At 34.0% G+C, this 24,776-nt stretch overlaps 6 non-coding genes across 6 annotated transcripts; all 6 read right to left on the bottom strand.

Annotated features, from left to right (window-relative positions):
- Positions 1 to 3,263: 3,263 nt before the first annotated feature.
- On the bottom strand, positions 3,264 to 3,382 carry LOC127716612 (5S ribosomal RNA). The gene has a single exon (XR_007989044.1). It is a non-coding gene; the product is annotated as a 5S ribosomal RNA (ribosomal RNA).
- A 1,997-nt stretch (positions 3,383 to 5,379) lies between these two features.
- On the bottom strand, positions 5,380 to 5,498 carry LOC127714974 (5S ribosomal RNA). Its single transcript, XR_007988018.1, has one exon. It is a non-coding gene; the product is annotated as a 5S ribosomal RNA (ribosomal RNA).
- Positions 5,499 to 17,324: 11,826 nt separating this feature from the next.
- Positions 17,325 to 17,443, bottom strand: LOC127716539 (5S ribosomal RNA). The gene has a single exon (XR_007988988.1). It is a non-coding gene; the product is annotated as a 5S ribosomal RNA (ribosomal RNA).
- Positions 17,444 to 19,446: 2,003 nt separating this feature from the next.
- On the bottom strand, positions 19,447 to 19,565 carry LOC127716549 (5S ribosomal RNA). Its single transcript, XR_007988990.1, has one exon. It is a non-coding gene; the product is annotated as a 5S ribosomal RNA (ribosomal RNA).
- Positions 19,566 to 21,563: 1,998 nt separating this feature from the next.
- LOC127716607 (5S ribosomal RNA) lies at positions 21,564 to 21,682 on the bottom strand. Its single transcript, XR_007989043.1, has one exon. It is a non-coding gene; the product is annotated as a 5S ribosomal RNA (ribosomal RNA).
- A 1,997-nt stretch (positions 21,683 to 23,679) lies between these two features.
- Positions 23,680 to 23,798, bottom strand: LOC127714970 (5S ribosomal RNA). The gene has a single exon (XR_007988017.1). It is a non-coding gene; the product is annotated as a 5S ribosomal RNA (ribosomal RNA).
- Positions 23,799 to 24,776: the final 978 nt, after the last annotated feature.

The raw sequence follows: 24,776 nt of genomic DNA, 5'->3' as shown, positions 1-24,776 counted from the left end.
TTTAGTTTGACACAGAAATTTTGCCAGTAGTCAGTTTTTGCCTTATCAGTGATACGTTTGAACTCCTTAACTGCGGTTTTATACAATTCATGATTTTCTTCTGATTTTGATTTATCATATACTCTATGTTTATGACGCTTATTTTTTTTTGCATTTGTACAATCATCGTTCCACTAGGGACAGTTTTTTCTTGTATGTACTGTACCACTAGTTTTGGGGATTGTTTCGTCTGCGATTTTAGTCACAACTTCACATAGATTTTGATTAAAAATTTCAATATCGTCATGTTTTATATTATCTACATTTATTTCGTTACAAAGAGTAGTGAACCTGTGCCAGTCTGCTTTATCGTAAATCCATCTTTGTGGAGTGCAGACTTGATTTTTTACCGGTTTTGCATTTAATACGGTGAGTACTGGGAAGTGATCAGAGCCTAGTTTATCATCTAACACTGACCATTGACTGTCATTGGCTATCGAGGCGGAGACTAATGTTAGGTCTATTTGTGTTCGGTTGCCTGTTACAGTTTGAAATGTACCTGTACCGTCGTTTAAAATTATCATGTTATTTTGGTCTATGACCTTTTCAATAATGTTACCATTGCTATCTGTTGTGCTAGACCCCCACATCGAGGATCTACTATTAAAATCTCCAAGTAGCACTATATTATCTGATAAATTATGCAGAACTTCTTGATAGTCATTAAATTTAATATCTTGATTGGGGGGTCTATACACATTAACTATATTTATCTTATTATTTTGACAGTTTACAGATACGCCTACTACTTCTATGTTATCAGTATTAAAATTAAGTTGTGAGAAATTAACTTGAATCGAAACATAAATGGCTACTCCTCCTCCTATTTGAGGTCTCTTTTTATTTTTACCTTTAGGTTGAATCGGTATCTTTCTATTTCGAATGATTGGTGGATGGTAGCCTTGTAGTTTTACGTACCTATTATCTTTAAAGTGAGTTTCTTGTACACAAATAATTTCTGGGTTATTATGTGTGTCTAAATAATGTTTGAGGGAATTTGCGTTCGCATAAAGTGATCGCGCATTCCACTGTAATATGTGTAACCCCATTACAGTTAATTAATTGTTTAAATTACTTGTTGTTTATTATTTCTTTAAATGACGTCGACCATTATTTCTTTGCAAAATTGCTCTCTGATAAAGGTTGCAAAGAGGCGCATGATGGGAACAGAGATATCACTTTGATAGTCCGCAATATTCCGTATCCCTGTAATTAGGGTTTCCCAGTTTTTGCGATCATTTACGTCTTTACTTGGTGGTTCAATTATAGTTTTGCGTATATCTGACATGTTTTTTCTATCTTTATTAGGAATACTGGGTGTTTGATCTTCTATTTGTGTATTCTCTGTTTCAATATCAAAATTTTGATCTATGTTTATTTCTGAATTATCTACCGGTGACATATTGGCTTCAGTGTCGCTAATTATATCGGTGTCATTATTAATTACTTTTGATTTAACACTGTCAGCATATGATTTACCAGGTGTGACATTTGATGTACTAATTATTTTAGGTATGGTTTCATTTTCTGACACTGGGGAACTAATTATTTAAGGTATGGTTTCACCTTTTTGTTGTGCCCTTTGTTTAGCTTGTTCAAATGACATTTTATAACTGTACATATTTTCCAATACCTGTTTTTGGAATATATATTTGGGGCATGATTTATCTATTGCCTGATGTTTACCGCCACAGTTGTTACATTTTATGGTTTTATCATTACAGTTTTTGGTGGCATGTTTACCAGCACATTTAATACATGTATTGCTTGATTTTCTGCATTGTTTGGCATAGTGACCTAAACTTGCGCATTTAGTACAAAATTTAGGGTTCGGCTTATATGGCAGTAAATCATACTCTTGTCCCTGAGTGGTTAAGGGAATAGATTTAATGTGTGCATGTTTATCAGATAGCGTAACTAAAAGATACCCAGCTTTACCTAATTGTTTTACAATTTTGATATCTACCCCTGTTTGTCTTAGCATATTTTCCTGCTTTTTAATATTTAGGATTTCAGTACCAACAGGTTTAGGTATAACTTTATAGACTCTATTTTTAGTAACCTTATTTTCGTTTTTTTCTTTTGTAGCAGCTGCTTCAATGGTTATTTTGTTTTTGTGGTCCGTATCAAATTTAGACACTTTTATTTGAAACTTACCTAGTTTATTTAAGCCAAGTATTTTGCGCCTTATTGTTTCAGATGGAGCGTAAACCAGCTGATGTGCAAAATTGCGGTTTGCGGGTAGTTAATCTCATAACGCGGACCTCGACGAGAGCACCCTTAAACTTTCATGACAATCTATTTCAAACAAATCGACAAGAATTTCTGTGTGCTTGTTCAACAAGTTTTAACCATTTGTTTCAAATAAATTGTACTTTTTGATATATAAATCATATACGAAAATGTTCAGCAGGAATTTTTCTTTCAGAATATGTGATTAAAATTAAACAAAATATCACAAGTGAAGAAATATTTACGATTAATGTGCAACTTGTCAATTTCACTCGTGCGATTCTTCATCAGAAAACGTGTTGTATTATTTCACAAAAACTAGATTGTGCTATAAAAATGGTATGTATTTGAAGTAAAATCATTTCTTAATATGTTTTTGTTTTCAGATATACGTAGAAATAAAGAGACTTCACAGAAATTTAAATTTTGCCTTGGATATGAAAGCACACCAAGATGACAAAATTCGAAACCGGGACTTCCTTGACTGAGTTGGAACAAAGTTTCAAATAGTCGACTTTTTTGCTTGAGTTTTACAAGCTTTAATTAGTATTTATTGTTTTTTATTTGTTTTTGCTGAAATGAATATTTGATAATCACAATCCTTTCAGAAATGTTGTGAATCATATAAGCCCTGGTCAAAAAGGAAGAGACGAGTTCAAAGGACAAAAATGGCGGATAACAGTATTTTTAAGATTTTCGTTTTAAGTTTTTGAGCCACATGCATGTGAAAAGAGTGAAATTCTCAAGCTTATATATGGCCCGACGTGTGCATTACTGGATTTGCATTTATTTTTAAAAATAGTTTAAAAGATTTCACCAGGTTGGTAATGAAAAAAATTAAATTATGAATGATATATTTTCTGTTTCCTTCAAAAGTTAGATATATTATATTAAATGTTACATCCCAGACATCCATATAAAGAAATAAAAAAGATAGAACGTATGTTTGGGAGAAGTGAAAAATTATAAGTAAAAAAAATAAAAGAAGAAAATGTCTACAACACCCGGTATACCCAGGCGGTCACCCATCCAAGTACTAACCGAGCTCGACGTTGCTTAACTTCGGTGATCGGACGATAACCGGTGTTTTCAACGTGATATGGTCGTAGACACTAAAGTGCTAAAAAATTTGATATATAAATTTAGGAACCGCCGAAAGTCGTGTATTTAGCATTTCTTGACAGAATTTGTATAAAATAAGAAAATTATCAGGTATAAAAATATAAATAAACTACACGATCCAGAGTGGAAGATAGTAAAACTTAACAAGTTCACATGCACTTTAGAGAAGACAAAAAAATGCAAGAATAGAAAGACAGATATGGAATATGGGGACGAGCTTGATTTTATTTGTTACCAAGTTATATACCATGCAACAATTTCACTCTTTTTGAAAAATTTTGGTAGCCCTTAAAAGGGCTGTTTAAGCTTTAAAAGCATCATATGCTTCCTCCATTTACTTCTTCTTTGGGGTCTTTGCCGTCTTTGGTTTAGCTGCAGCCTTGGTCTTTTTTGGTGATTTTGTGGCTTTCTTTGCAGATTTGGCAGCGGGTTTTGCAGCAGGTTTCTTGGTAGCTGGTTTCTTTGCTTTTGGTTTAGCTGCTTTCTTTTCACCAGCTGGTTTCTTTGCTGCATGTTTCTTTGTGGCAGTCTTTTTAGGTGTCTTTGCCTTCTTTGGTTTAGCGGCTTTAGGCTTAACTGCTTTCTTTGCTGGCTTCTTAGCTGGTTTAGCCACTTCACCTATCTTAAAACTTCCAGAAGCGCCGGTACCCTTCGACTGTTTCAAGCTATTGCTCTTCACTCCTGATTTCAAAGCTAACTTCAAGTGAGTGTTGACTGTTTTTGCATCGCTACCAACATTGAAGTTTGCTATGATGTACTTAAGGATGGCTTGACGGCTAGAGCCCCCGCGCTCTTTCAATGCAGAGATAGCTTTCCCTACCATCTCGCTGTATTTTGGATGAGTAGCTACTTTCTTTGGTTTAGCTGCAGCTTTCTTCTTTGGTGACTTAGCTGGAGTCTTGACTACTACTGGTGCATCAGACATTTTGCGACTTTGGTTGTTGAAAGATGTGTGCGAGTTGAACGACAAATAACAATGATGTGCAAAATTGCGGTTTGCGGGTAGTTAATCTCATAACGCGGACCTCGACGAGAGCACCCTTAAACTTTCATGACAATCTATTTCAAACAAATCGACAAGAATTTCTGTGTGCTTGTTCGACAAGTTTTAACCATTTGTTTCAAATAAATTGTACTTTTTGATATATAAATCATATACGAAAATGTTCAGCAGGAATTTTTCTTTCAGAATATGTGATTAAAATTAAACAAAATATCACAAGTGAAGAAATATTTACGATTAATGTGCAACTTGTCAATTTCACTCGTGCGATTCTTCATCAGAAAACGTGTTGTATTATTTCACAAAAACTAGATTGTGCTATAAAAATGGTATGTATTTGAAGTAAAATCATTTCTTAATATGTTTTTGTTTTCAGATATACGTAGAAATAAAGAGACTTCACAGAAATTTAAATTTTGCCTTGGATATGAAAGCACACCAAGATGACAAAATTCGAAACCGGGACTTCCTTGACTGAGTTGGAACAAAGTTTCAAATAGTCGACTGTTTTGCTTGAGTTTTACAAGCTTTAATTAGTATTTATTGTTTTTTATTTGTTTTTGCTGAAATGAATATTTGATAATCACAATCCTTTCAGAAATGTTGTGAATCATATAAGCCCTGGTCAAAAAGGAAGAGACGAGTTCAAAGGACAAAAATGGCGGATAACAGTATTTTTAAGATTTTCGTTTTAAGTTTTTGAGCCACATGCATGTGAAAAGAGTGAAATTCTCAAGCTTATATATGGCCCGACGTGTGCATTACTGGATTTGCATTTATTTTTAAAAATAGTTTAAAAGATTTCACCAGGTTGGTAATGAAAAAAATTAAATTATGAATGATATATTTTCTGTTTCCTTCAAAAGTTAGATATATTATATTGAATGTTACATCCCCAGACATCCATATAAAGAAATAAAAAAGATAGAACGTATGTTTGGGAGAAGTGAAAAATTATAAGTAAAAAAAATAAAAGAAGAAAATGTCTACAACACCCGGTATTCCCAGGCGGTCACCCATCCAAGTACTAACCGAGCTCGACGTTGCTTAACTTCGGTGATCGGACGAGAACCGGTGTTTTCAACGTGATATGGTCGTAGACACTAAAGTGCTAAAAAAATTGATATATAAATTTAGGAACCGCCGAAAGTCGTGTATTTAGCATTTCTTGACAGAATTTGTATAAAATAAGAAAATTATCAGGTATAAAAATATAAATAAACTACACGATCCAGAGTGGAAGATAGTAAAACTTAACAAGTTCACATGCACTTTAGAGAAGACAAAAAAATGCAAGAATAGAAAGACAGATATGGAATATGGGGACGAGCTTGATTTTATTTGTAACCAAGTTATATACCATGCAACAATTTCAGACTCTTTTTGAAAAATTTTGGTAGCCCTTAAAAGGGCTGTTTAAGCTTTAAAAGCATCATATGCTTCCTCCATTTACCTCTTCTTTGGGGTCTTTGCCTTCTTTGGTTTAGCTGCAGCCTTGGTCTTTTTTGGTGATTTTGTGGCTTTCTTTGCAGATTTGGCAGCGGGTTTTGCAGCAGGTTTCTTGGTAGCTGGTTTCTTTGCTTTTGGTTTAGCTGCTTTCTTTTCACCAGCTGGTTTCTTTGCTGCAGGTTTCTTGGTGGCAGTCTTTTTAGGTGTCTTTGCCTTCTTTGGTTTAGCGGCTTTAGGCTTAACTGCTTTCTTTGCTGGCTTCTTAGCTGGTTTAGCCACTTCACCTATCTTAAAACTTCCAGAAGCGCCGGTACCCTTCGACTGTTTCAAGCTATTGCTCTTCACTCCTGATTTCAAAGCTAACTTCAAGTGAGTGTTGACTGTTTTTGCATCGCTACCAACATTGAAATTTGCTATGATGTACTTAAGGATGGCTTGACGGCTAGAGCCCCCGCGCTCTTTCAATGCAGAGATAGCTTTCCCTACCATCTCGCTGTATTTTGGATGAGTAGCTACTTTCTTTGGTTTAGCTGCAGCTTTCTTCTTTGGTGACTTAGCTGGAGTCTTGACTACTACTGGTGCATCAGACATTTTGCGACTTTGGTTGTTGAAAGATGTGTGCGAGTTGAACGACAAATAACAATGATGTGCAAACAACAAATGGAAGTTTTTAACGACCTTGACTGGCTATACAGCCCTTGCACGGTCGGCACGGTGCCCGAAGGCGTTTGGTGAGCGTTTAAATAATTTTGTGCCATCGGTCAGGAACAGGTGGAGGACGCCATTTTGGTAGGCCGCCATCTTGGTTTTGTGAGTTGTTTTGGTTTTTCTTTTGTTGACTATTTTGATGTTATGTCTTCACAACGGCTGCTTTCAGGGCCATATTGGTCAGCTTGGCAGCCCGCTAACCTCGATGATGGAGTACTGGTAGATGAGTCTCGGACGTAGTATTAACGATGACAGGAAGCATTATCAGGACCAAAGTCGTGTGACAGTGAAATGGCGGTCCATCATCTAACACCTAGGATACAGCCCTCGGACGTCACTCGGCATACCACTCCCCCATCCATAATGGGTTTTGGAGTGTAAGTTGACGCGGGAATTTGCCCCTACGCGGATTATAGCCTAACGTAGTCTGTACAGCGTTGGATTGGTTTCTGTCATCGAAAGTAGTAAGTCGTTGATCCATCTAACTGTAAACCCTCATCGAAGATAGCGGGTAAAGGAGAGCTGACCCAGCACGTCCGTTCAGTTGTAATGACTGAGACGTGACTGTAATGAATGTGATGTGCAAACAACAAATGGAAGTTTTTAACGACCTTGACTGGCTATACAGCCCTTGCACGGTCGGCCCTGGCTTGCGCCTTTTTGGGCATTAAATAATTTAATTTTTACCATATGGTAATTGATATAATTTAGAATGACAAAAAAGAAAATTATTAAAAAAAATATAGAGTAAAAATTTTAATAACTAAATGAATAAATAAATTGATGAATAAGTTAATAAATAAAGAAAAGAAAAGAATATAAAAATAAATAAAATAAACTAATATAAAAATGAAATGAAATTTTTATATGAAACATAAAATAAAATTAAAAAAAATAAAAAAGAAATATATACATAAAAATAAATAATTAATAAACACGGAGCCACCAGAAGTAGGAACAGGAGGAAAGCTAGGCCAAGCAAACAGCAGTGAACGGCAGCAACGTTGTCCCGGTACACAAGCAGCCAAGTAAAGAGCGGAAAATTTTGATATGCCAAATTGTGTATGTGAATTTATTTGCCAAATATTTTGTATAAACCGAAAGATGCCTAAATTTGTGTATGCGAGTTTTGCAAAAATAATTAGTAAGATGTTTTGTATGTACTATAAAAAAAAAAAAAGAGAATTAAGTACAATTAAAATAAAATAAATAAAAAACCAAAGGGTGTATGTATAATTTTGACTGCTTTGTGCTAGTGCTACTTATATTGAGACTTTATAGTGCTAGTACACTGGAACGCTGCCCGCAGGAAGACAGCGCCCCACGCTAATTAAAACTGGGTTAGCGCAAACCAGATCTTGCGAAGTACCATTTTTTTAGTCTTAGATTTGACTTGCGGCTTAATGATATGGAAAATTTATATAAGGACCAAAAGTAGACACAAAAAAAAATTTGTATGCCGCGAATTTGGAAAAAAAAAGCCAAAGGTTATCGTGAGTTACTGTTTAGTTAGCATAATTTCAATAGTTTAATTTACGTAGCACTAAATATATTTTGACTAATTTTAAATATGTTTAATTATTTCAAACATTTTTTTAGGTTAAAAATTTATTTCGATTTTAATTCGTCTTGAAGAGCTTGCTGTACTGCCGGTTACGGCCTGACTCCATTTCTGAGTCACTGACCCGGATAACTCTTGCAGTGTAGTTGATCTTCTTAACGATGTTTTGTTGAGCCGTCATGAAGAGCCTGCTGTACTGCCGGTTACGGCCTGACTCCATTTCTGAGTCACTGACCCGGATAACTCTTGCAGTACAGTTGGTCTTCTTACCGATGTGTTGTTAAGCCGTCTTGAAGAGCCTGCTGTACTGCCGGTTACGGCCTGACTCCATTTCTGAGTCACTGACCCGGATAACTCTTGCAGTGTATTTTATTTATTTTATTTATATTACTTTTATTTTTTTTAATACTTATATAAATTTATGGTAATCAATTTCTGTTAAATATTGAACCAAGCACGACCAGACATATTGTTGTTTATCTTTAGGAGAATCTAGCAATATTTTGGTGTTAACATTTTGTATTTGAACCTTATCCAAGTTTGATTGTAAATTTTGTCTGGCTTGTGAGTGTTTAATACAGTTAACTAGTACGCGTTCTATATCCTCTTTAATGCCGCATGTATTGCATATTGGAGATACATTGCGGATGTGCTGTCCTAGCTGACCGGGTAATAAAGTAGTACCCAACCTAAGTCTAGTTATTGTTTTAGCATGATATCGATTACCTTGATAAAAGGTGGATTTTTTATTTACTGTATTATTTATAGAACGACTCCATAGGGAGCATGTGTTATCCCATCTAGCTTGCCACTTTTTCTTATATAATGCTGTTGTAATTGCAATGAATTCGTTTGCACTAAGACTCAGGTTAAGGTCAATTTTATCATTACTTAGCGCTAATTTAGCTAGTTTGTCAACCTGTTCATTACCTAGGATACCAACATGCGCTGGTATCCATTCTATGGTTACTTCTATATTTCTTTTTATTTAGACGGCAAGCTAGTATTTGAATTGGTTCTAGGATATCTGGTCTACTTGATACATTATTTTGTATAGATTGGATTGCACTATATGAGTCAGTGAGAATAACAACTTTTTGCCCTGCTTGTTGATTGGAAAATAGCCACTTTAATGATTGATAAATGACCGTCAATTCTGTGGTGTACACGGTAAGATTGTCCGACGTTCGTTTATAGCTTGCAATCAACTTTGATGGTATAAGAAAGGCGTATCCAGTTTTACCCGAAGCTGGGTCTTTTGAGCCATCGGTGTAAATTTTTAAATGATTTTTATAAGCATTGTCAATGTACTCTAACGCTTTAGCCTTAATGATATGCGGATTTTCTTTTTTACTGATGCTGTCTTTGATGTTACTAGATATTTTTGCTTGACCTATAATCCATGGTGGTGGATCTTGAATATTTTTAGTTACCAACTTTATTTTGTCTAGGTCGTTATCTTTAAGTAGATTTTGGACTCTGAATCCATAGGGTATGTTATGGTCATTCCATTTATGATTATAAATTTGATATTCAATACAGTCATCTACTAATTGATTGGCTGGATTTGATGGATTTTGTTTAGTACGAGCATAATATTTAAGAGAAAGGTGGTCTCTTCTTAATTGTAATGGCATTTCGCCAGACTCGGCTAGTATTGTTTCTAGCGGGGTCGATTTGTGGGCCCCTAACACTATGCGAAGACCTTTAGCTTGTATTATATCTAATTTAGATTTTACAGTTATTGATGCTGAATTATACGCTTGACATCCATAGTCAAGTACCGATCTAAGTAGTGATTTATATAGCATGAGAAGAGAATCAGTACCCATGCCATAATTGTTTGCTTGAACATACCTGAGTACGTTTAATATTGCTTTAGATCTTTCTTGTAAATAGTTTACGTGTTTATTCCAAGTTAACTGTCTATCAAATATGAGACCAAGAAATTTGACATGTTTCTGGAATTTGATTGGTTGATTATCTGATGTGCAAAATTGCGGTTTGCGGGTAGTTAAAGGGAAAATTCGCGATTTTTTACTTATCATCTTATTATGTTCATAATACCAATAAAAACATATTCACCAAGTTTTATTTGGATATGAAAACTAATAAAGAAGAAAATTGGGAATTATTAATTTTATTTATTCAAACTTCCTGACTTCTGTGACGTAGTTTAAGTCTTTTTGCATGCCGGGAGTGGAATTAATCTCATTTAAGTCTTGTTCGTTAACCATCTAATAACGCGATTTAAAGCGCATCGACGACTTTTGGTGTAGCTATTAACCAACTAAAAATTAAGAAAGTAAAGTGATCAGTAAAATTAAATTGTAGGATTTATGTTTTAAGGATTTCTGATATGATTATAGTAATAAAAGTAAATCATACAATAGAACATTTTTATGATATTTTTTCCTACGAATATTTTGAACAAACATATATAACTGACATGATTGATAATGTATTAAAAATGCATGTTTGTATTCTGACCTTTTACTTAAGTCTAGCAAACATTTCCAGCTAGTACTGTGTAAATACAATGTGTAATGTACTGTGACACTTAGTGACTGTTGAATGCGTGGTTAAACTCAAGGTAATTAAAATATTAGCATTCTGTAATTCTAATCTTTTGATCTTCACTCAGTGAATCTTAGCCGTCACGGTTCACCGTTCCAGGTGTGAACAACATTTTGTATGAATGATAAACGGGTGTGATAGTTTTATAATCAGAAATATAAAAAAGAAATATAATTATTTTGGGGGAGTAATAAGGTTGCACAATAACTGGATAGTCGTGGTATATTTTTATATTTTGCGTAAGCTCAGTTTAAAATGAATTATGACCGCTGTCACTGTTTGTGTAACCATGAAATACTGAATTGATTTAATTTAATAGATTTATAAATAATAATGGCCTTCTAAACACGAGTGTATGAACTAAAAATTGTACTATTTCAAATTAGAATCGGTAACCTTTATTATTTAAAATAGATAATTACCAATTGTAATTATATAATTTGGTCCGTCCAAAGCGATCTTTATTTACATATTCATGAATTAATGTTCTCATCAAAATATTTTAAATCTGTCTCTGTCACAACGTAAAAATACTTCAGCTATTTGAAAAAAGATGTTTAAAAATTTGACAGGAAATTCTTGGAATGGAATCAAATAATTACAAGCAAATATTCTTTTCAGGTGTGAAAAACTTTTAAAAAAAAGGATACCTAATCAGGAATGTCCTTATTAAAATATTCTAAGTCTCACAACGTATAAATACTTTAGCTATTTGACCAACGATGTTTTAAAAAAATGACAGAATCAATCTAACGTCAACCTTCCTTTTTTTGAATGGAGACAGACCGGCGGAATCAATTTTCAATGTCCTTTATATCGTGTACCTTTGCAAGACTTATAATTCATTCATAAACCATGTCTATACCAGAGACATATATACATATATAATTATATGTCTGTTTTAACTGGCAAGAATACCTCAAAGCGGAAAAGCAGTTTATTCTTTAAATTTCTGTTATTTAATACCAAGAAAGAAAAAAATCCCGAAATTAATTTGATACTTTGATACTCAATATTTTTCCTGGAAATTATTCATTTCCTCTTTCGGTCTGAAAATAAGATAAGAATGTGGTAAACAGAACATGCAGACGTGTGAATGTCATAAAACCTTGTTATATCACAAACCATTATAAATGTGAACCTGTATACGCAAGACCTCATAGGACGACACCTAACCACATACAGGTAATATACAAGAAGCTCTGTTATACCCGGAAATGTCATGGTTAATCACTACCGATACATAATGTACCAATGCAAAGAAAATTCTCATGATTGTGAAGCATGGCCATTCATGATTTTAAAGTAGTCTTAGATGGGGATTGCCGAAACGATTTAAATTCTGACTAGATTTTTTCTCAATTTAAATCACTGAACTAAAAAAAAAAGAGAAAAGTACGTCCAAGAACAGAATTCTTCTTGTAAATTCATAAATAAAACGCTCTTATTTTGTAACTTTCGATAGACCTGACCTCCAACACGCCCCCTCCCCCCCAAAAAAAAACAACAACCTGGGAACCCTAATTACATCTAACAATGTTTATGTCCCTGCCCAAATCGGTTTATTCCTTGAATGCCAACATCCTTTGATCTACCGACAATTTACCTGTAAAATTATGTTGGCGTTCAAGGAATAGGTGTAAGTAGTTATCACAACAAAAGTGCATGCTTATCAAAACAATCATACTAATTAAACAGATAGGTAAATTACAGGTAGCTAAATCTAGTTTATGTTTGTCAAGTTGTTAAAAATCATTTTTTGCTGCTACTGCACAAATATGGATTCTCTTAAAATGAAACTTTGAAAAGTGTTGCTTCACAAATTTAACTTGTGCATATTTTCAGAAATTCCCGTTTGCACAAATTCTACATTAGACTCTTTAAACTTTGATGTTGCTTTTCAATATTTCTATAGTTGTGTGTGCTGTAATATCCGCCCATATTACTTGATGGAATTTCTTGAAACTTTGTATCTCGTGTAAGATTACTATGTGTAATTAGGGCCCCGCCTAGTGGCGGTTCGCCCTATTGTAATCAGTCTGTCCGTCCGTCCGACAAATTGTATCCGCTCTATATATAGAGAACTGTTATGATTTTAAAGTTTATACTTGACATGTATATCAACCAACACTAGAGGGTGCGTCATAATGTATGTACAACTCCCAGGTCAAAGGTCAAGATCAAAAACTTTGGTTTCAGTTGACAACCCCATGTCCTATGGTAAAGATCGTGTCCACTCTATATCTAGAGAACGGTTATGATTTCAAAGTTTATAGTTGTATATTAACCAACACTAGAGGGTGTGTCATAATGTAAGTACAACTTCCCAGGTTAAATGTCAAGGTCAAAAACTTTGGTTTCAGTTGACAACCCCATGTCCTATGGTAAAGATCGTGTCCACTCTATATCTTGGGAACGGTTATGATTTCAAAGTTTATACTTGTATATTAACCAACACTAGAGGGTGTGTCATAATGTATGTACAACTTTCTAGGTTATAGGTCCGTCCGTCTTTCTGAATAAAATCACTCTCAGCACATAACAAGACTATACATATATGTAATAACTTGAAAAAATGCTTCATATCAGCTCATCCATACACATTTTTTAGTTTGTAATAATTGTATTTAACTAAAATTTCTTATATGTCTTACGTTATTAAAATTTGCCATTCCCAAAATATCTTTTTTTTTTAATAAAAAGTAATAAAAATGTTTAAATTTTCTTTATTTCTTTAAAATTCATAATAATTTTAACCCCAAAATCTACTATTTTTTCTTATCAAAAAGTGATAAAATGTTTAAATTTTATCAAGTTCACTAATTATTTTTAACGAATACTTATACGAATACTTTATTTCTCATAAAACTACAATTACATAGTTATAGAGAACATACATGAATATAACTATAAAGTACAATTTTTGCATGCATGTGCGAACAATACAATAAAATTAACTTGGAGGACTGACTTTCACATTTATAACTTTGATAAATTTACATAGTTTTTCTAATATTACAATATTTGATGAATTAAACAGTTGATCAAATTTATAGATATTAGGGTTTGACAAACAGTATTTCGGTAAAAATTTCTTTCTTTCCAAATTAAATGTTCCACAATTCATGATGTAATGATACTCGTCACCAATGTCGTTTGAGTCACAGAGACGGCAGATTCTGTCTTCTCTCGGTATACCCTGCCACCTTCCAGACTCAATCGGCAAGTGGTGACTTCCACATCTATATTTGCAAAATTTATGAATAAATTTGTAAGGCAAAGAAGAAAAATATTTTTCAAATTGAAAATTCTTTTTAAAAATACGATAACATATAGTTTTAGGCGAGTCTGCAACAAAAGCAAAGCATTCTTGTTGGAACTGGTCTTTGAGTTTTTGCTCAATACATTGTGTCACCCATTTATCAACAAACTGTGCATTCCATATATTGGACATACCACAATTATCAAAAATATTTTTAACATATGATATCCACTTAGTTTCTAAACCGTTATCATTATAATATAAAAATACAAGTTTGTATAATATAACACAAATTTTACTTTCTTTTCCATTAAGAAGTCTAACAGTTTAATACTTATAAAAACATTTAAATAGTTATAAAAACACCTATTGCTATTATATAAACATCTATTGAAATATTTTTGTTGGCGTTCAAGGAATAGGTAACATATAAAATGTTGGCATTCGAGGAAGACACCCCCAAATCCCCCCCCCCCCAAAAGAAGAAAAAAGAAAGAAAGAGATGAACGGTATTTCACATCAGATTCAGATATTTATATAGTTGATTGTCGTTAACTAGAGATCAGTGCATAGTGACATGTCTCTGCGTTAATTGATAAGAATAACAGGAAAGTATAAACTTGAAAAAAATAGATTGATGATGAATAATATACGGCACCCCTTTTTATCAAAGCGTACCGTCATTCATGTGAATGACTGTCCGTTATTTCATAACAATTGTACGTGAAATCCTATAGATGGTGAGACTTTTTTTACCAGATATGCGACTTTTCGTATTTATATTTTTTCTCATGTTTCTCTTATCATAGATGTAATAGCTGGCTATTATATCTATGCTCTTATTTAATATTTTATGCATACTAAGTGCAATATTGGGAATGGTTTATTCACCCACAATCTAACGTAATAAATTAATCAACCCTCTTGCTGGTCAGACGTTAATACGGTACTCGTTAATTTATTTTTTGTACAACTACTATCAGTCTATCCGAAGTGAAGTTTCTTTATTTCTTCAAATAGACTTTTTTGGATCATTAGTGTACGTCCAGTGGCATATATTACACGCATGTCGGAACAGGAAAATTGACATAAGGTACTTTCAGAACCATGTTCACTTTATTATACATTATACAATGGAAGTAATATTAAATATTACTTCCATGATTATACCCAACAATAGTGATGATGATGAATTTCTTCAACTGTTCGAGAACAATCTAATTGAAATATAAATCTGTGATTTTACTATGTCCATAACTTCGATGAACCAAAGCAAGTTAGATATCGACCTGTATTTAAATCAAATTGTTCTGGATGTTTCTTTCTTATATTCAATATACATGTATATATTTTAAATTGCGACTATCTATAGTTCCGTAACTTTCTATCCAGGCGTATAAACCAATGATCGACAAGTGCGTACATTTTTGTTAAATCAATATTTCTTGTATGTTTCAAAATGTCCATCATTATTGACAACGAGTATATACTTACATTTTCCCCAATTTACCCTTGGAAAAAAATTTGTAAATAGATTTTTATTTTATCAAATCTTTTTTTGGAATTATTTAGATTTTCATAAATAGTATTCTTTACACCAGAAATGTTATTTATAAACAAACGTATGAGTTTAGTAATGACAGAGATGTCTCTGGTAATGACTAGTATATCACTATCGGCACGCAAGACAGAGATGTATATTATACACCTGATAGTTTCAAAATGGAAAGTTACAAGTTATCGGCCGTGTACACTGATCAATACTCTCAGAAGTGAGACGATGCATGAACTTGCTTTATGTAATTGTGTAATAAGAGTTTTTAAGCCCGACAGGAAATCGCTTGAATACCTGGACGTGTCACCTCACAATACCTTTGGGACTAATACCTTAAGCCATGCTGGTGATCAGATAAGGGAAGGTCCGAATTTATTTAAATAAGTTTATTACATAAAAGAATTATGAACAAATAAGATTTTCGAAAACAATTTTACACGGAACACTTATTTATGACTTTGAACTTTGACTTTTTAACTAATTCCCATATAAACAGTTTAAAAACCGACAGACCGTAGTTATTTAACAAATAATTACATTTTCCGTATCAAGTTAGTTAGTCGGATAAAACAACCGTACGATTGACAAGATATCGACACGTAATTACGACTACATTAGGTTACTGCTGGTTTTGGTCCTTTGTGGTTTATAGATATATCGTGGTTTCTAAACCGAGAAGATGTCAAAATGGCCGCACGCAGAGAATTGATACTCTAAATTTAAAATCGATGGTGATCTCTTATCTAGCAGAATAAAATTTTAATATTTATGAATTTGAGCTTTTTTATACAGAATGGACATAATATCAATTTTTCATTTTTTTGCGAAGTTTCCCTTTAATCTCATAACGCGGACCTCGACGAGAGCACCCTTAAACTTTCATGACAATCTATTTCAAACAAATCGACAAGAATTTCTGTGTGCTTGTTCGACAAGTTTTAACCATTTGTTTCAAATAAATTGTACTTTTTGATATATAAATCATATACGAAAATGTTCAGCAGGAATTTTTCTTTCAGAATATGTGATTAAAATTAAACAAAATATCACAAGTGAAGAAATATTTACGATTAATGTGCAACTTGTCAATTTCACTCGTGCGATTCTTCATCAGAAAACGTGTTGTATTATTTCACAAAAACTAGATTGTGCTATAAAAATGGTATGTATTTGAAGTAAAATCATTTCTCAATATGTTTTTGTTTTCAGATATACGTAGAAATAAAGAGACTTCACAGAAATTTAAATTTTGCCTTGGATATGAAAGCACACCAAGATGACAAAATTCGAAACCGGGACTTCCTTGACTGAGTTGGAACAAAGTTTCAAATAGTCGACTTTTTTGCTTGAGTTTTACAAGCTTTAATTAGTATTTATTGTTTTTTATTTGTTTTTGCTGAAATGAATATTTGATAATCACAATCCTTTCAGAAATGTTGTGAATCATATAAGCCCTGGTCAAAAAGGAAGAGACGAGTTCAAAGGACAAAAATGGCGGATAACAGTATTTTTAAGATTTTCGTTTTAAGTTTTTGAGCCACATGCATGTGAAAAGAGTGAAATTCTCAAGCTTATATATGGCCCGACGTGTGCATTACTGGATTTGCATTTATTTTTAAAAATAGTTTAAAAGATTTCACCAGGTTGGTAATGAAAAATAATAAATTATGAATGATATATTTTCTGTTTCCTTCAAAAGTTAGATATATTATATTAAATGTTACATCCCCAGACATCCATATAAAGAAATAAAAAAGATAGAACGTATGTCTGGGAGAAGTGAAAAATTATAAGTAAAAAAAATAAAAGAAGAAAATGTCTACAACACCCGGTATTCCCAGGCGGTCACCCATCCAAGTACTAACCGAGCTCGACGTTGCTTAACTTCGGTGATCGGACAAGAACCGGTGTTTTCAACGTGATATGGTCGTAGACACTAAAGTGCTAAAAAATTTGATATATAAATTTAGGAACCGCCGAAAGTCGTGTATTTAGCATTTCTTGACAGAATTTGTATAAAATAAGAAAATTATCAGGTATAAAAATATAAATAAACTACACGATCCAGAGTGGAAGATAGTAAAACTTAACAAGTTCACATGCACTTTAGAGAAGACAAAAAAATGCAAGAATAGAAAGACAGATATGGAATATGGGGACGAGCTTGATTTTATTTGTAACCAAGTTATATACCATGCAACAATTTCAGACTCTTTTTGAAAAATTTTGGTAGCCCTTAAAAGGGCTGTTTAAGCTTTAAAAGCATCATATGCTTCCTCCATTTACTTCTTCTTTGGGGTCTTTGCCTTCTTTGGTTTAGCTGCAGCCTTGGTCTTTTTTGGTGATTTTGTGGCTTTCTTTGCAGATTTGGCAGCGGGTTTTGCAGCAGGTTTCTTGGTAGCTGGTTTCTTTGCTTTTGGTTTAGCTGCTTTCTTTTCACCAGCTGGTTTCTTTGCTGCAGGTTTCTTTGTGGCAGTCTTTTTAGGTGTCTTTGCCTTCTTTGGTTTAGCGGCTTTAGGCTTAACTGCTTTCTTTGCTGGCTTCTTAGCTGGTTTAGCCACTTCACCTATCTTAAAACTTCCAGAAGCGCCGGTACCCTTCGACTGTTTCAAGCTATTGCTCTTCACTCCTGATTTCAAAGCTAACTTCAAGTGAGTGTTGACTGTTTTTGCATCGCTACCAACATTGAAGTTTGCTATGATGTACTTAAGGATGGCTTGACGGCTAGAGCCTTCGCGCTCTTTCAATGCAGAGATAGCTTTCCCTACCATCTCGCTGTATTTTGGATGAGTAGCTACTTACTTTGGTTTAGCTGCAGCTTTCTTCTTTGGTGACTTAGCTGGAGTCTTGACTACTACTGGTGCATCAGACATTTTGCGACTTTGGTTGTTGAAAGATGTGTGCGAGTTGAACGACAAATAACAATGATGTGCAAAATTGCGGTTTGCGGGTAGTTAATCTCATAACGCGGACCTCGACGAGAGCACCCTTAAACTTTCATGACAATCTATTTCAAACAAATCGACAAGAATTTCTGTGTGCTTGTTCGACAAGTTTTAACCATTTGTTTCAAATAAATTGTACTTTTTGATATATAAATCATATACGAAAATGTTCAGCAGGAATTTTTCTTTCAGAATACGTATGTGATTAAAATTAAACAAAATATCACAAGTGAAGAAATATTTACGATTAATGTGCAACTTGTCAATTTCACTCGTGCGATTCTTCATCAGAAAACGTGTTGTATTATTTCACAAAAACTAGATTGTGCTATAAAAATGGTATGTATTTGAAGTAAAATCATTTCTCAATATGTTTTTGTTTTCAGATATACGTAGAAATAAAGAGACTTCACAGAAATTTAAATTTTGCCTTGGATATGAAAGCACACCAAGATGACAAAATTCGAAACCGGGACTTCCTTGACTGAGTTGGAACAAAGTTTCAAATAGTCGACTTTTTTGCTTGAGTTTTACAAGCTTTAATTAGTATTTATTGTTTTTTATTTGTTTTTGCTGAAATGAATATTTGATAATCACAATCCTTTCAGAAATGTTGTGAATCATATAAGCCCTGGTCAAAAAGGAAGAGACGAGTTCAAAGGACAAAACTGGCGGATAACAGTATTTTTAAGATTTTCGTTTTAAGTTTTTGAGCCACATGCATGTGAAAAGAGTGAAATTCTCAAGCTTATATATGGCCCGACGTGTGCATTACTGGATTTGCATTTATTTTTAAAAATAGTTTAAAAGATTTCACCAGGTTGGTAATGAAAAAAATTAAATTATGAATGATATATTTTCTGTTTCCTTCAAAAGTTAGATATATTATATTAAATGTTACATCCCCAGACATCCATATAAAGAAATAAAAAAGATAGAACGTATGTTTGGGAGAAGTGAAAAATTATAAGTAAAAAAAATAAAAGAAGAAAATGTCTACAACACCCCGTATTCCCAGGCGGTCACCCATCCAAGTACTAACCGAGCTCGACGTTGCTTAACTTCGGTGATCGGACGAGAACCGGTGTTTTCAACGTGATATGGTCGTAGACACTAAAGTGCTAAAAAATTTGATATATAAATTTAGGAACCGCCGAAAGTCGTGTATTTAGCATTTCTTGACAGAATTTGTATAAAATAAGAAAATTATCAGGTATAAAAATATAAATAAACTACACGATCCAGAGTGGAAGATAGTAAAACTTAACAAGTTAACATGCACTTTAGAGAAGACAAAAAAATGCAAGAATAGAAAGACAGATATGGAATATGGGGACGAGCTTGATTTTATTTGTAACCAAGTTATATACCATGCAACAATTTCAGACTCTTTTTGAAAAATTTTGGTAGCCCTTAAAAGGGCTGTTTAAGCTTTAAAAGCATCATATGCTTCCTCCATTTACTTCTTCTTTGGGGTCTTTGCCTTCTTTGGTTTAGCTGCAGCCTTGGTCTTTTTTGGTGATTTTGTGGCTTTCTTTGCAGATTTGGCAGCGGGTTTTGCAGCAGGTTTCTTGGTAGCTGGTTTCTTTGCTTTTGGTTTAGCTGCTTTCTTTTCACCAGCTGGTTTCTTTGCTGCAGGTTTCTTTGTGGCAGTCTTTTTAGGTGTCTTTGCCTTCTTTGGTTTAGCGGCTTTAGGCTTAACTGCTTTCTTTGCTGGCTTCTTAGCTGGTTTAGCCACTTCACCTATCTTAAAACTTCCAGAAGCGCCGGTACCCTTCGACTGTTTCAAGCTATTGCTCTTCACTCCTGATTTCAAAGCTAACTTCAAGTGAGTGTTGACTGTTTTTGCATCGCTACCAACATTGAAGTTTGCTATGATGTACTTAAGGATGGCTTGACGGCTAGAGCCCCCGCGCTCTTTCAATGCAGAGATAGCTTTCCCTACCATCTCGCTGTATTTTGGATGAGTAGCTACTTTCTTTGGTTTAGCTGCAGCTTTCTTCTTTGGTGGCTTAGCTGGAGTCTTGACTACTACTGGTGCATCAGACATTTTGCGACTTTGGTTGTTGAAAGATGTGTGCGAGTTGAACGACAAATAACAATGATGTGCAAAATTGCGGTTTGCGGGTAGTTAATCTCATAACGCGGACCTCGACGAGAGCACCCTTAAACTTTCATGACAATCTATTTCAAACAAATCGACAAGAATTTCTGTGTGCTTGTTCGACAAGTTTTAACCATTTGTTTCAAATAAATTGTACTTTTTGATATATAAATCATATACGAAAATGTTCAGCAGGAATTTTTCTTTCAGAATATGTGATTAAAATTAAACAAAATATCACAAGTGAAGAAATATTTACGATTAATGTGCAACTTGTCAATTTCACTCGTGCGATTCTTCATCAGAAAACGTGTTGTATTATTTCACAAAAACTAGATTGTGCTATAAAAATGGTATGTATTTGAAGTAAAATCATTTCTTAATATGTTTTTGTTTTCAGATATACGTAGAAATAAAGAGACTTCACAGAAATTTAAATTTTGCCTTGGATATGAAAGCACACCAAGATGACAAAATTCGAAACCGGGACTTCCTTGACTGAGTTGGAACAAAGTTTCAAATAGTCGACTTTTTTGCTTGAGTTTTACAAGCTTTAATTAGTATTTATTGTTTTTTATTTGTTTTTGCTGAAATGAATATTTGATAATCACAATCCTTTCAGAAATGTTGTGAATCATATAAGCCCTGGTCAAAAAGGAAGAGACGAGTTCAAAGGACAAAAATGGCGGATAACAGTATTTTTAAGATTTTCGTTTTAAGTTTTTGAGCCACATGCATGTGAAAAGAGTGAAATTCTCAAGCTTATATATGGCCCGACGTGTGCATTACTGGATTTGCATTTATTTTTAAAAATAGTTTAAAAGATTTCACCAGGTTGGTAATGAAAAAAATTAAATTATGAATGATATATTTTCTGTTTCCTTCAAAAGTTAGATATATTATATTAAATGTTACATCCCAGACATCCATATAAAGAAATAAAAAAGATAGAACGTATGTTTGGGAGAAGTGAAAAATTATAAGTAAAAAAAATAAAAGAAGAAAATGTCTACAACACCCGGTATACCCAGGCGGTCACCCATCCAAGTACTAACCGAGCTCGACGTTGCTTAACTTCGGTGATCGGACGATAACCGGTGTTTTCAACGTGATATGGTCGTAGACACTAAAGTGCTAAAAAATTTGATATATAAATTTAGGAACCGCCGAAAGTCGTGTATTTAGCATTTCTTGACAGAATTTGTATAAAATAAGAAAATTATCAGGTATAAAAATATAAATAAACTACACGATCCAGAGTGGAAGATAGTAAAACTTAACAAGTTCACATGCACTTTAGAGAAGACAAAAAAATGCAAGAATAGAAAGACAGATATGGAATATGGGGACGAGCTTGATTTTATTTGTTACCAAGTTATATACCATGCAACAATTTCACTCTTTTTGAAAAATTTTGGTAGCCCTTAAAAGGGCTGTTTAAGCTTTAAAAGCATCATATGCTTCCTCCATTTACTTCTTCTTTGGGGTCTTCGCCGTCTTTGGTTTAGCTGCAGCCTTGGTCTTTTTTGGTGATTTTGTGGCTTTCTTTGCAGATTTGGCAGCGGGTTTTGCAGCAGGTTTCTTGGTAGCTGGTTTCTTTGCTTTTGGTTTAGCTGCTTTCTTTTCACCAGCTGGTTTCTTTGCTGCATGTTTCTTTGTGGCAGTCTTTTTAGGTGTCTTTGCCTTCTTTGGTTTAGCGGCTTTAGGCTTAACTGCTTTCTTTGCTGGCTTCTTAGCTGGTTTAGCCACTTCACCTATCTTAAAACTTCCAGAAGCGCCGGTACCCTTCGACTGTTTCAAGCTATTGCTCTTCACTCCTGATTTCAAAGCTAACTTCAAGTGAGTGTTGACTGTTTTTGCATCGCTACCAACATTGAAGTTTGCTATGATGAACTTAAGGATGGCTTGACGGCTAGAGCCCCCGCGCTCTTTCAATGCAGAGATAGCTTTCCCTACCATCTCGCTGTATTTTGGATGAGTAGCTACTTTCTTTGGTTTAGCTGCAGCTTTCTTCTTTGGTGACTTAGCTGGAGTCTTGACTACTACTGGTGCATCAGACATTTTGCGACTTTGGTTGTTGAAAGATGTGTGCGAGTTGAACGACAAATAACAATGATGTGCAAAATTGCGGTTTGCGGGTAGTTAATCTCATAACGCGGACCTCGACGAGAGCACCCTTAAACTTTCATGACAATCTATTTCAAACAAATCGACAAGAATTTCTGTGTGCTTGTTCGACAAGTTTTAACCATTTGTTTCAAATAAATTGTACTTTTTGATATATAAATCATATACGAAAATGTTCAGCAGGAATTTTTCTTTCAGAATATGTGATTAAAATTAAACAAAATATCACAAGTGAAGAAATATTTACGATTAATGTGCAACTTGTCAATTTCACTCGTGCGATTCTTCATCAGAAAACGTGTTGTATTATTTCACAAAAACTAGATTGTGCTATAAAAATGGTATGTATTTGAAGTAAAATCATTTCTTAATATGTTTTTGTTTTCAGATATACGTAGAAATAAAGAGACTTCACAGAAATTTAAATTTTGCCTTGGATATGAAAGCACACCAAGATGACAAAATTCGAAACCGGGACTTCCTTGACTGAGTTGGAACAAAGTTTCAAATAGTCGACTTTTTTGCTTGAGTTTTACAAGCTTTAATTAGTATTTATTGTTTTTTATTTGTTTTTGCTGAAATGAATATTTGATAATCACAATCCTTTCAGAAATGTTGTGAATCATATAAGCCCTGGTCAAAAAGGAAGAGACGAGTTCAAAGGACAAAAATGGCGGATAACAGTATTTTTAAGATTTTCGTTTTAAGTTTTTGAGCCACATGCATGTGAAAAGAGTGAAATTCTCAAGCTTATATATGGCCCGACGTGTGCATTACTGGATTTGCATTTATTTTTAAAAATAGTTTAAAAGATTTCACCAGGTTGGTAATGAAAAAAATTAAATTATGAATGATATATTTTCTGTTTCCTTCAAAAGTTAGATATATTATATTGAATGTTACATCCCCAGACATCCATATAAAGAAATAAAAAAGATAGAACGTATGTTTGGGAGAAGTGAAAAATTATAAGTAAAAAAAATAAAAGAAGAAAATGTCTACAACACCCGGTATTCCCAGGCGGTCACCCATCCAAGTACTAACCGAGCTCGACGTTGCTTAACTTCGGTGATCGGACGAGAACCGGTGTTTTCAACGTGATATGGTCGTAGACACTAAAGTGCTAAAAAAATTGATATATAAATTTAGGAACCGCCGAAAGTCGTGTATTTAGCATTTCTTGACAGAATTTGTATAAAATAAGAAAATTATCAGGTATAAAAATATAAATAAACTACACGATCCAGAGTGGAAGATAGTAAAACTTAACAAGTTCACATGCACTTTAGAGAAGACAAAAAAATGCAAGAATAGAAAGACAGATATGGAATATGGGGACGAGCTTGATTTTATTTGTAACCAAGTTATATACCATGCAACAATTTCAGACTCTTTTTGAAAAATTTTGGTAGCCCTTAAAAGGGCTGTTTAAGCTTTAAAAGCATCATATGCTTCCTCCATTTACTTCTTCTTTGGGGTCTTTGCCTTCTTTGGTTTAGCTGCAGCCTTGGTCTTTTTTGGTGATTTTGTGGCTTTCTTTGCAGATTTGGCAGCGGGTTTTGCAGCAGGTTTCTTGGTAGCTGGTTTCTTTGCTTTTGGTTTAGCTGCTTTCTTTTCACCAGCTGGTTTCTTTGCTGCATGTTTCTTTGTGGCAGTCTTTTTAGGTGTCTTTGCCTTCTTTGGTTTAGCGGCTTTAGGCTTAACTGCTTTCTTTGCTGGCTTCTTAGCTGGTTTAGCCACTTCACCTATCTTAAAACTTCCAGAAGCGCCGGTACCCTTCGACTGTTTCAAGCTATTGCTCTTCACTCCTGATTTCAAAGCTAACTTCAAGTGAGTGTTGACTGTTTTTGCATCGCTACCAACATTGAAGTTTGCTATGATGTACTTAAGGATGGCTTGACGGCTAGAGCCCCCGCGCTCTTTCAATGCAGAGATAGCTTTCCCTACCATCTCGCTGTATTTTGGATGAGTAGCTACTTTCTTTGGTTTAGCTGCAGCTTTCTTCTTTGGTGACTTAGCTGGAGTCTTGACTACTACTGGTGCATCAGACATTTTGCGACTTTGGTTGTTGAAAGATGTGTGCGAGTTGAAC

The sequence above is a fragment of the Mytilus californianus genome, unplaced genomic scaffold, assembly GCF_021869535.1.
Source record: "Mytilus californianus isolate M0D057914Y unplaced genomic scaffold, xbMytCali1.0.p SCAF_1, whole genome shotgun sequence".
Lineage (NCBI taxonomy): Eukaryota > Metazoa > Mollusca > Bivalvia > Mytilida > Mytilidae > Mytilus > Mytilus californianus.
Note: the sequence above shows the minus strand (reverse complement) of the source record. Positions and strands in the feature narration are given on the sequence as shown.